The sequence below is a fragment of the Meriones unguiculatus genome, chromosome 7, assembly GCF_030254825.1.
Source record: "Meriones unguiculatus strain TT.TT164.6M chromosome 7, Bangor_MerUng_6.1, whole genome shotgun sequence".
NCBI lineage: Eukaryota > Metazoa > Chordata > Mammalia > Rodentia > Muridae > Meriones > Meriones unguiculatus.
Window position 1 is genome coordinate 103122419 of NC_083355.1, and position 11371 is coordinate 103133789.

Genomic DNA, 11371 nt, shown 5'->3' on the forward strand with positions numbered 1-11371 from the left:
AGGATGATCTTTTCTAGATCCCGCCATTTGCCTGCAAATTTCATGATCCTTCACCAACCCTGTATCTGAAAGAGGGCTGATATCCAGAATATATGAAGAACTAAAGAAGTTAAAAAGCAACAAATCAAGTAATCCAATTTAAAAAAATGGGGTACAGAGAGAAACAAAGAATTCTCTGTAGAGGAATATAGAATGGCAGAGAAATACCTAAAGAAATGCTCAACTTCCTTAGCCATCAGGGAGATGCAAATCAAAATGACTGAGATTTCACCTTACCCTCCTCAGAATGGCTAAGATCAAAAACTAAGGTGACAATACATGCTGGAGAGGATGTGGAGAAAGGGGGAACCCTCCTCCATTGCTGATGGGGATGTAAACTTGTACAACCACTTTGGAAATCAATCTGGTGTTTTCTCAGACAATTAGGAATAGCACTTCCTCAAGATCCAGCTATACCACTCCTAGGCATATATCCAAAATATGCTCAAGTATACAATAAGGACATTTGCTCAAACATGTTCATAGCAACTTTATTCGCGATAGCCAGAATGTGGAAAAAACCAAGATGTCCCTCAATGGAGGAATGGATACAGAAAATATGGTACATTTACATAATGGACTACTACTCAGCAATTAAAAACAAGGGATGGGATTTTTATGAAACCATCCCTCTTCTGGGTGGAATGATGAATGGTAGGCCTAGTCTTGCATAGGTCTTAGGCAGGAGACAACAATGAGTTCTTGAGTGCAACAAGCCATATCATGACCTGAAGAGAGCATTTCACGGCACTCATCCCCTCCCCTTTGTATAACCCTCAGCAGGATAATCCAAGACATCTATTTATATGCCCTCAATACTGGAAAACCTAGAGCAAGAGGATATTTTTTGACATATCAGAATGGTACAAATCCATATAAACACTGGGCAACTTCCTGAAATATCTCTTCTAATAAGTAGTAAAGGATATAAACATCTTCAGATCAAAGCAAGTGTGATTTCTATTACCACTCATTTAATTTTAAGTTTTTAATATAATATTGTTTATGTGCCGAACAGTTTGCTAACTGCTTCACGTGGATTATATAGTTTTGATTAGCCTAATAACCAGCCAGCCAGGAACATTTTAGAGAAAAAAAAATGACAGTAATTCCAAAGTTAAAAATCAGAATCCACAAACTTAATTACTATGATGTATAATCAAATGCAAAGCTTTAAATGAAATCCTAATGACAGAAGACCTGATCCAATCCATTTCCTTCTACCCAGAAAAGGGTGTTTGGGGAGGAAAAGATGGCTCAGAGAGTAAATTTCTTCCCCACAAGATCCCAGTAATCCCATCAAACCAGGTACAGAAGTGTGTATCTGTAACCCCAGTGCTCCTACAGAGATGGAAGATGGACACAGGTAATCTCCTGATGATGCTAAGCCTGTGAGCACAGTTTATGCAGCAGCAAATAGAAAAAAAAAAAAAAACTGTCTCAAACATATACAATATGCACAGGCATACACATACATACCTCACACACACACACACACACACACACACACACACACATACACACACTGCAATATAAATTAAAAAGTAACAGGGTGCTGATCAAAAGATTTTTACATGATCTGCCACCATTTTATTTTATTTTTTCCACAGATTGATTAGTCACTTTCCCAGTTGCAATCCATGTTCAATGTCCTCTGGTAACTTCCAGCCATGACTCACCTCAGCTTCATTCCTCAAATGGCAAAATGGCATTTGCTGCCTGTCTAACTATAGCTTAGCTTTAATTCAGGACCTTTTTCTGGTCTTCACACAGGATCTCCCAATGAAGCAGTTGGTCATTCCTCCTACACTTCCATCCTCCATGAGCAATTTATGTTCATTAATCTCACTCCAAGTTTGAAATGGTAGACAGATTGTTCCTCCTAACCAAATGCAGGGGAAAAAAAGGTTTTTAGTATAAATCTTTTCTGCGTGATCTTGTGGAATACTAGGGCTCCAGATTGATCTCCCCTTCATATCCCACGTGTTCCACGAAACAAAATTTCAATATCCTAATGCATCTGATGCAATTTATTTCATCTCGATTTGAAATTGCAGTATATCTTGGGAACTGAGCATGAATGGAAGGCTCTGGTGAAACTGTAAAGATTGTCAGGAGCACAGAGATCAATAGAAAATGCATTTATGAAAGCTTGGATTTGTTCTCAGAAGCTGGGAAAAGTGAAAATCCTGATTTATGATCTAAGGATTAAGTGTGGATGTTATAGGCAGTAGGAGAGACAATGGGTTTGGGTTTTGTTTTGTTTTATTTTGTTTCCTTTTAGTATTTTGAGTTTGACTCATCTCAAAAAACAGATGAGAGAGCAAACAGATTTCTTTCACTAAGAGAAGAATGAAGACTTAAACTTGACTTAAAGGACTTATTATCTCCAACACCAGTTCAATCAAACAGTATTTTGTATTTCATGTGCTGCTGGGGCCGTGGATAATACAAAATGCAGGAATGTGAAAGATAAACTGAAGTGTTTTTTATGCAGATTAGTACAAGATAATTATGTGATGTGAGAAAGAACAGCAGTAACATTGCCAAAGCCTTAGGAAAGTCAACTATGCCACAAAATATTCTTTGCAGAACCTTGAATGATATTTAGCAATTAAATTTTTTGCTTCTAAGAATTTTTGCATTTGTTATATCCTAACTGATACTATGAAATCAACTAATTGTGCACAAATTCTTCCTTTTTGATATGTTCTTGGTACAAAAATATTCAGGACAAATTTTGAAAAGAACATGTCTAATTCATTATTTTATCATTGATATCTGAGAGAGAGATAGAGAGAGAGAGAGATTGAATGTATATGTCTGACAAGGGGGAGCATTTCTTGATAAATGTAGGTATGCGTGAAGGACAGAGGACAACTCACAGTGTGTGGTTTTATTTTTTTTTGGGGGGGGGATTCTTTTGAGGAGTTGTCACTGCTCCTGTTCTTTTGTTTGTTTGTTTGTTTTGTTTTGTTCTTTTTGAGACAGGGGCTCACTGGACTGGGGTTTGCCAAATAGGCTAATCACTAACCAGACTGTCTAGAGCCCCATGGATTGACTTGTCGCTGCCTCCCCAAAACTACCCTTGTAAGTACACACCACCCTGTGTGTTAGGCCAAACACTTTACCAACTGAGCTGTCTCTTCAGGCCCTCACTGCTGAAGACTGATGCAAGATAGAGAAAGCAGGCCATTTCGTGGAAGCCATAAAGTAGTGAGCATCATTAGGAGCAGAGGAGGAGGCAAGCCAGTCAGCCTGTCGGAGCATTAGGGTTTGAAATTCGGCTTTTTTTTTATTTGTATTTTCATATATTTATTGATTACTATTTATCCAGGTAATTTTGCAGTCTCATGGTCTCTCAGTTTTTTTTATTTTAATTTTATTTTTATTAGTTTATTCAATTTGTATCCCAGCTGTTGCTCTCTCCCCTATCCCCTCCCAATCTCACCCTCCCTTCCCATTCTTCTCCTATGCCCCTCTCCCATTCCAATAATAGGGGAGGTTCTCCTCCCCTTCCATCTGATTCTAGTCTATCAGGTCTAGTCAGGACTGGCTTCATTGTCTTTTTCTGTGGCCTGATAAGGCTGCTTCCCCATTAGATGGAGGTGATCAAGGAGTCAGCCCATGAGTTCATGCCAGAGAGAGTCCCTGTTCCTACTACTGGGAAACCCTCTTGGACACTGAGCTGCCATGGGCTACATCTGAGCAGGGGTTCTAGGTTATCTCCATGAATGGTCCTTGTTTAGAGTATCAGTCTCACAAAAGACCCCTGTGCCCTGATTTTTTGGTTCTGTTGCTCTTTTTGTAGAGCTCCTGTCCCTTCTATCTCCCCCTTCTTTCATAAGATTCCCTGTACTTTGCCCAATTTGGCAGTCTCAGAATCTGTTTTAATACCCTGTTGGGTAAAGTCTTTCAGAGATCCTCTGTGGTAAGCTACTATCCTGTTCCTTTTTTTTTTTTTTCCCTCTTCCGATGTCCATCCCATTTGCTTTTCTAAATGAGAATTGATCATCTTACCCAGGGTCCTCCTTCTTGATTAGCTTCTTTAGGTGTGCAGATTTTAGTATAATTATCCTATATTATATGTCTAACATCCACTTATAATATCTACTTATATGTCTAATATCCACCATGTGTGTCTTTCTCCTTCTGGGATACCTCACTCAGGATGATCTTTTCTAGATCCCACCATTTGCCTGCAAATTTCATGACTTCCTTGTTTTTAATAGCTGCATGGTAGTCCACTGTGTAAATTTACCACAATTTCTGTATTCATTCCTGGCATCTGGGTTGTTCCGAGCTTCTGAGCTTCACCTTTTTGAACACAAGGTCTCAAAATTCATCATGATTCCTGCCCATTAGACTGTAAGGTTTACGTAGGCAATCTTGTAAACAAAGGGAACTAGAGTGAATTAGAATGGGCTTTTGGCTGTTATGGACCACCCCGAAGTATGTGGGTTGCATGAAACCCTCCTGGCTTTGCTTTCTTTGAATTTGAGGATTCCTGAGATGCTGCTGATGCTGTTCCTGGAGCTAGATGACAGAATACTATGTGTCTGCCTTGTAAGAGTGTAACTGTTGAATGGTGAGAAAAGAAGTCGAAATCATGGCCCACCTCCCTCTTGGGGAGGTGAAAAAAAGAAGTCGAAATCATGGCCCACCTCCCTCTTGGGGAGGTGAAAAAAAGAAGTCGAAATCATGGCCCACCTCCCTCTTGGGGCCGTTGCCCTAGAGATGATTACCATAGGAAGAGTTTGCCATCTCAGCACAGATCTCCAAGAAGGAGAAGCTTCTCTCGAGGCCGGAGCAGGTCACTTTCTTATGAGAGTAATCACAAGTCCTCTTGATCATTCTCTAGGTCTCATGGCCGATCTAGGTGAAATGAAAGGAAATAGAAGACAAGTTTGCAGAAATTCCTTTGAGCAAGATTGAATTTGGTTTGAATTTTTGTTTTTCATAGACTGAAATAAACCTAGATCCTGCCCAGTTAAAGTATGATGTGCTAATAATATAGAAACAACTGGAAGAAATTGAACAGTCTTTGTTTGTAAATGTAAAACTAAGATACAAGTGTCCTATCAGTTTAAGGGTACATTGTAGAGTTAAACTTTGAGTTATTGTGCAAGAAAATTTTTTTCATGTTTTTATTTGTAATATGTTTGTGAGATCCTTGGGATTAAAGTTTTGGTTACAAATTTGTTGTTTAACTTGAAAGGCTGTTTTTCCTTGCATACATAAATCTGTGAGCTTGATATCAAGTGAGGTATAACATTTCTATTGGAAGTCATACTTATATTTTCTTGTAAAGTGCTTTTGAATTAATAAAATACTAGTATAATTGTGTAGTAAAAAAAAGATAGAGAAAGCATAAGTTCTTTGACACATAGGTTAACATGCTATTAATGGGTAGAATTTAAAAAAAAAGGCTGAATTCTGTTCCATGACAAGAATTTGGTTACACTTAATGAAACTGAGACCAATTGAAGCTTATTTGTTAGAGAAAAAGTAAATACAACCTATTTCCTAGCATACAGGATGCTTCAGAGACTTAATCAAGTGGCCCATAGAAAAATATGCATACTATATAATCAATAATTATGCAAAGTAAAATAAAGTCATACAGTCAAATGACCACACCTCAAGTTTGTGTCCAGTTGTTGAGTCATTATCTGCCCTTTCAAAATACTGTCCCTTTTTGTAATAAAGTCATATTTTAATGTGTCATTGACAGTAAAGATGTACTGTTACTCTGGTGCTTCAGAAAGCATGTAATATTACAGAATGGAGATTATGTCTTCCTCAGAATACAAGTGGAGTTCTTGGATATATTTGGTTCCAGCCAGGATTATTAACATGTTATCAAAGAAGTGTCATCATTCACTCAGTGATTATAAGTGATTCATCAAAGAAAAGAAAGAGCAGTCTGGTACATCAGAGGAACACCTAACATTTCATTAGAAAAATCAAAACGAACAGAGTACTGGGCTCAGGTTTACATCAGCGTAAAATGGGTATTGAGGCACCTACCTCATGAATGACTTTTCTTCGCTTTGCCATGGAAAAACGAGATTCATAATGTTTCAGGGCTGAGGCTTTCAGTGAGGATATAAGGACATATCTTTGGCTTTGCCCTGAATGTAAGCTTGCCATGGAAACTTCATTTTGGTTTCTCAGAGTATTACAGTTCCCTATTGCCTCTGTTTCTGTGTTTTCTCCAAGTCTGCGATGACTTGGATCCCTGAAAGCAACTGTCCCTCTTCTCTCTAAACCCTCATCATGCCTACCATACTCTCTGACTGGGAACAACTTTATTTCTCTCTAATAATTATCATCTTTCCAACCAATTTCTGGCTTGATCACATTTCTTTGACATGATCCTTCTATAAAATATAGAAATGTGTTTTAAGCTTTTAAAAACTAGAAGGGTGATGCATTTGGCTCATGCAGACTTTTTTGTTCTAATTTGAGTTATGACCCATCATTCCCATTTCTTGCCCTTTCTTTGCAAACTTATTAGTAACTGGGATCTTTATTGTTGTTCAACTGTTAAATGACAGCATAAATGTAACGTTTTTACCACCCAGTGTTAGTCTAAAGGAGTTAAATGACATCTGTTTACTGTCTTTTTCAATCTGTTTTGGTTGAGGTAACTACCTTCCTTGATTTTATTTAAGGAAATTAAAAATGAGGATGAAACAAGCTATAAACCATCAAAGTATTTAATTCTTTCTTTCAACAATCTTATAGCTGTAACCTCAGTCTCCTTGTATCACAGGATATCTGTAATCCCAGAGTGATTTAACTCCTACAGCAATGTAGATCTGGTTGAAGTCCAGGGTCTTCCATAATATAGCTCTTTATTTCCTGAATTGTCAAACTTCCAGTTTAAAATATCCAGTCTATTTTAAGATACTTCCTTATTAAAATGAAACCTCACTCTTAGAAAATAGCTTGTTATCACTGATATGCGCTACAGATGTCCAGAATCTGACAAACATCTCTTCAAGGCTCCAAGGTCATTATTGATGTGTCCAAATGGTGAGTGTCACTCTTCTGAAACTTATTTGATCTAAGACTCATGGGATTCTCATGGTGTTATATTTAAACTGTGAAGGATGTAGCTACAACCTTACACTGTATAAACTAAACAGAAAACCCAATATGACATTAGAATAAATGTGCAAAGTCCTATGTTACACTGAATATGGAGTTCCTCTTGTAATTCTTATGTGGGTCTTAACGTTTATTATTGTTAGAGTATTTCAGAACGAAGTTATGTAAGCAAGCAGAGGTCATACTCTGAATGCTGGTAAGCCAGCCTCGGGATAATGTTAATCAGTTTTTTAAAAATCAGTATTGAAACTTACACATTAATAAATCACATAAGATCAAACAATAGTACCTATTTATAATCAGTACCTAGTTATTTGGCCAGATGCCACATACATATGAACTAGAAACACTGGAAATTTCAGCTCTTCTACTTACAAATCTTAAAACATATCATGCACACTAATTTAAAAAGAAATACTTCTTTGTATTAATTTCTCTGTACCCTTTTTCATATCATGCCTTTCATGTATGATGTTCTAGTAGTATTTTAAAAGTATTTTAGATAGCAATGGGAATAGAATTTTGACCATCAAAACAAAATATAGGTGGGAGAATTACTATTGGATTATGATCAATGTGGACTTTTTAACTAGTCCCTTGCAAGTCTACCATTGTTGATGACCAGGCACCCATGTAATGTCTTCTCTGAGTACCTTGAAATAACCAGTTTCTGAGAAAACAAAACAAAAGAGGAGAAAAAAAAAAAAAACTAATGTCTTTGGTTATTCATGTTAACCAACACTGAAAGTGAGTGCAGCAACATTCAAACATTATTCTGTACAATCAAAATACATGTATGAGATCCACAAAAATTTTATACCAATTTTAAGTCAAGAAGAATTTGTAAACAAGAGATTTTCATCTTTTCGATTATTCCTTTTATCTCTTACAAGGAAAGGACAAATTGAAAAATAAATAAATAAATAAAAAATAAAAGACCAAAAATATTTTAAATAGGAAAACAAAAACAAACTAAAACCTTTATTCTGATGACCCTTTACTTTTTAAAAATCACTGTTATGGGCCTGCAGAGACCAATACTCCAACCAAGGACCTTCATGGAGAGGACCTAGACCCCTATGTTCAGAGGAAGCCCATAGGCTGCTCAGTTTCAAGTGGGTTCCCTAGTAAGTGGTACAGAGTCTGTCTCTAACATGAAGTAAGCAGCCAGCTCTTTGATCACCTCTCTGTGGGGGGGGGGAGGTGCAGGCTTGCCAGGCCACAGAGGAAGATGATGCAGCCAACCTTGATAAGACCTGATAAGCTAGGGTCAGATAGAAGGGGAAGAGGTCCTCCCCTATCAGGAGCCTAGGGAAAGGGCATAGGGAGAGAAGAAAGAGAGTGGGTGGGACTGGGAGGAGATGAGGGAAGGGGCTGCAAAGGGGATACAAAGTGAATAAATTGTACTAAATAAATAAATAATCACTATTATATTTTAGGTAGAAGATATAAAGAAAAAATATAAATATTTGGGTACGGATCAGTTCAAGACTTCATTATATGCATGATTTAGCAAGTTTTCCATACTCCGACTTCCTATGAAGAGGGGCAAATGAATGTAGAAGTACTGAAATATTTTCTTTTTTTTTATTATCTTGAATGTGTTTTTCAAAGTCTATACCTATGATGTTGAATCAAATTAGTTAAAATGTTTAAAGTTACTTTAACACTTCCTTAATAAAGTACTTGTTAAACACTAAGTACATGTATTTAGGATTTCTTTAGTAAAATTAGGTTAGTAAATATTCTTTAGTGTGTTAGAACACATTACACTATTTAACACCTAATTATGCAAACCTGCTGTGTGCCAGGTACAGTAACAGCATAAGAATCACAAAAGAAAAAAACAACGCTTCTGAACAATGCACAACAGGTGGGAAATATTTATCCAGAAAAAACACCAAAATTATTCCTTAAATATATTGTGTTCATAGGAAACCAATAGTCTGTTTCCATTGGTTTCTTGCTGTCACATTCAAGAAACGAACCCCAGATGCTAATAACCTTTAAAATGGGATGGTTGTGAGTAATATAAAGAGAGGAGAGGCACAGATTTCTCCCAAACATTTTTATTCTCTAAAATAGCATTAAAAAATACAGCAGGAAGGGGAAGGCATGGAAAAAGGATATAGTGTGGTGTGAACAATTTTCTTTTATAAATTTTACAGTTAAAGAGAAATCTCAATAATATTTTCTGATATTTTATTGCTACAGAACTCTCCACAGCTTTCAGGACAGGAAGCCTAAAATATGAACATGGTTAAATTTCTTGTCATCCACACAGGATGTACATTTAAGTTCATCACTGAATTAGTATGGCAAAATTGATGTGTGGACTTTTTATACCTCAAACTGGAATATGTGCTTGTAAAATAGAAAACTTCCTATTGTTGTAAACTCTGAAAACATGCAGATAGATTGATGAGGAATCTGTCTATGTGCGTATAATTAACTTGAGAACTCAATTTGTGAACAAGTGCAGAGAGTTCAGATAAATATCAAATGTGTGGAGCAAAACTGACTATGGTCCATCCTATGCCCCCTTCATTTTCCCAAGTGAGGAGTGTCTTCCACTACATGGCAATGCACTGCAACATCTGTAAAAAGTCACACATGTGCTGAACGCAGAAGACATGTGAATGGGTGTCTCGTTCAATGCTAATGTTATATGTGAATTTGCTTAAGGTAAGTGGGTGCCTAGATAGTTGTGAAACTTGAGATTGGGCATGTATAGGAAAGTGTTTGGAGGCATGGGCATCTGAAAGTATAGACTGGATAAAGGAGGTTCGTGCTCACTGACGTGGGCTTTGAAACATTCATGTCCTGTATAGGAGAAAAGAAGAAGAGGAAAATCAAGTCTCTACTATAGATCTGAGACCATCATCATTGCCTGTGCTTAGAAATCAGAGCAGTGGAGTTTCAGAATCCAAGACTCTAGGACTTAAACCATATCAACGGACTTAACAGTGTTTCTCAGAGGTGTAGGTATTAGCTGAGACTTAGAGGCAGCAATGTTATTGTTTCTCAATCTTTATATCCAAGTTAGCCATTTTTCATAATAAACCTTCTCTCAGACATAATAAATATGTAACTTCTTTGCTTTCTCTGGAGACTCCTAAGATCCTCTCCTTCCCTGCTCACTTACCTCCCATCTTCACTTCACCTTTCCTAAGATGCTGGCTGGCCCCAAAATACACCACATCCTTTTTCCTTGTTCCAATGTGATGAAGGCTAATATCCCCTCTGCCCCAACAACCTTGTTACACTATTCCATATTCTTCCATAACAAAAAGAGCGACTTTACTTTATAGAGAGCCTTGAGCACTCTAATGTAAGTGAGCAAGCATTTTACCATGCTGTTTAGAATTCAGTTCCTTGCAGGAAAACTTAACATTGCCTTAGAATCTATTTTTCAAAAACTCATAAGTTGTACAAAGGGCCATGTTTGATTAAAATATAGTTCAGATCCTGGCCATTTCTGAAAGTGGCTAAGCTGAAGTGTATGTGAGGAAACCAGGAATGATGCTTCTCCCTAGAGACTACCTAGATTTTGCCCAAGTTCTTATGAATTCATTCATAAAATAAGCATTATTCTGAGCACAGTTGTTGTCTTGTCTGGAAAACAGGTTATGCTCTGTCTTCTCATTTATAGACTTTCTGGCATTCTTCACTTTCAGGTTGTTGTTATTTTTGCAAGACAGTCACATGCACTTTTGCTAATGTTGAGTGATACATCATACATCTGGGAGCGGCACATACCCAGGCCCAGGCTGAAGACTACTCCTACCTCCCCTGGGCTAGGGGTACTCTTATCCTAACCCCACATTCGCTATCTCCGTTAGTATGTTAAGTCCTATGACAAGTGTATGAGACCATAGGAATCAACAAATGCCATAAATCATGGAGAGGCCAAAAGGGACATAAAAATCAGGGCCTATATGCACCTACAGATAGATGAAAAATGACAGTGAGACTTTTTCATTAAAACTCAAAGTGGTTTGGATACTTCATCTAGGTCATTGGTCTGGGTCAGAATTAAGTCCACGTGGTGTGCCTAGTGTCTTAACATCATGCAGTGCTTCTCTTATTTTTTAGGCACCGTTGCAAGCTTCTTCATCCCTAGACATCTCAGCCATCTATCTGTAAGTTGCCGAAATTTCCATGATAATTATATGATAATAATTTCCTCTGAGGTATGCCCAAGTAGCCTTAGTAG

General features: G+C 37.3%; 1 pseudogene; it reads left to right on the top strand.

The window, feature by feature from the left end:
- The first annotated feature begins 1395 nt into the window (after positions 1 to 1395).
- On the top strand, positions 1396 to 4937 carry LOC110542883 (serine/arginine-rich splicing factor 3-like; annotated as a pseudogene).
- The last annotated feature ends 6434 nt before the right edge of the window (positions 4938 to 11371 follow it).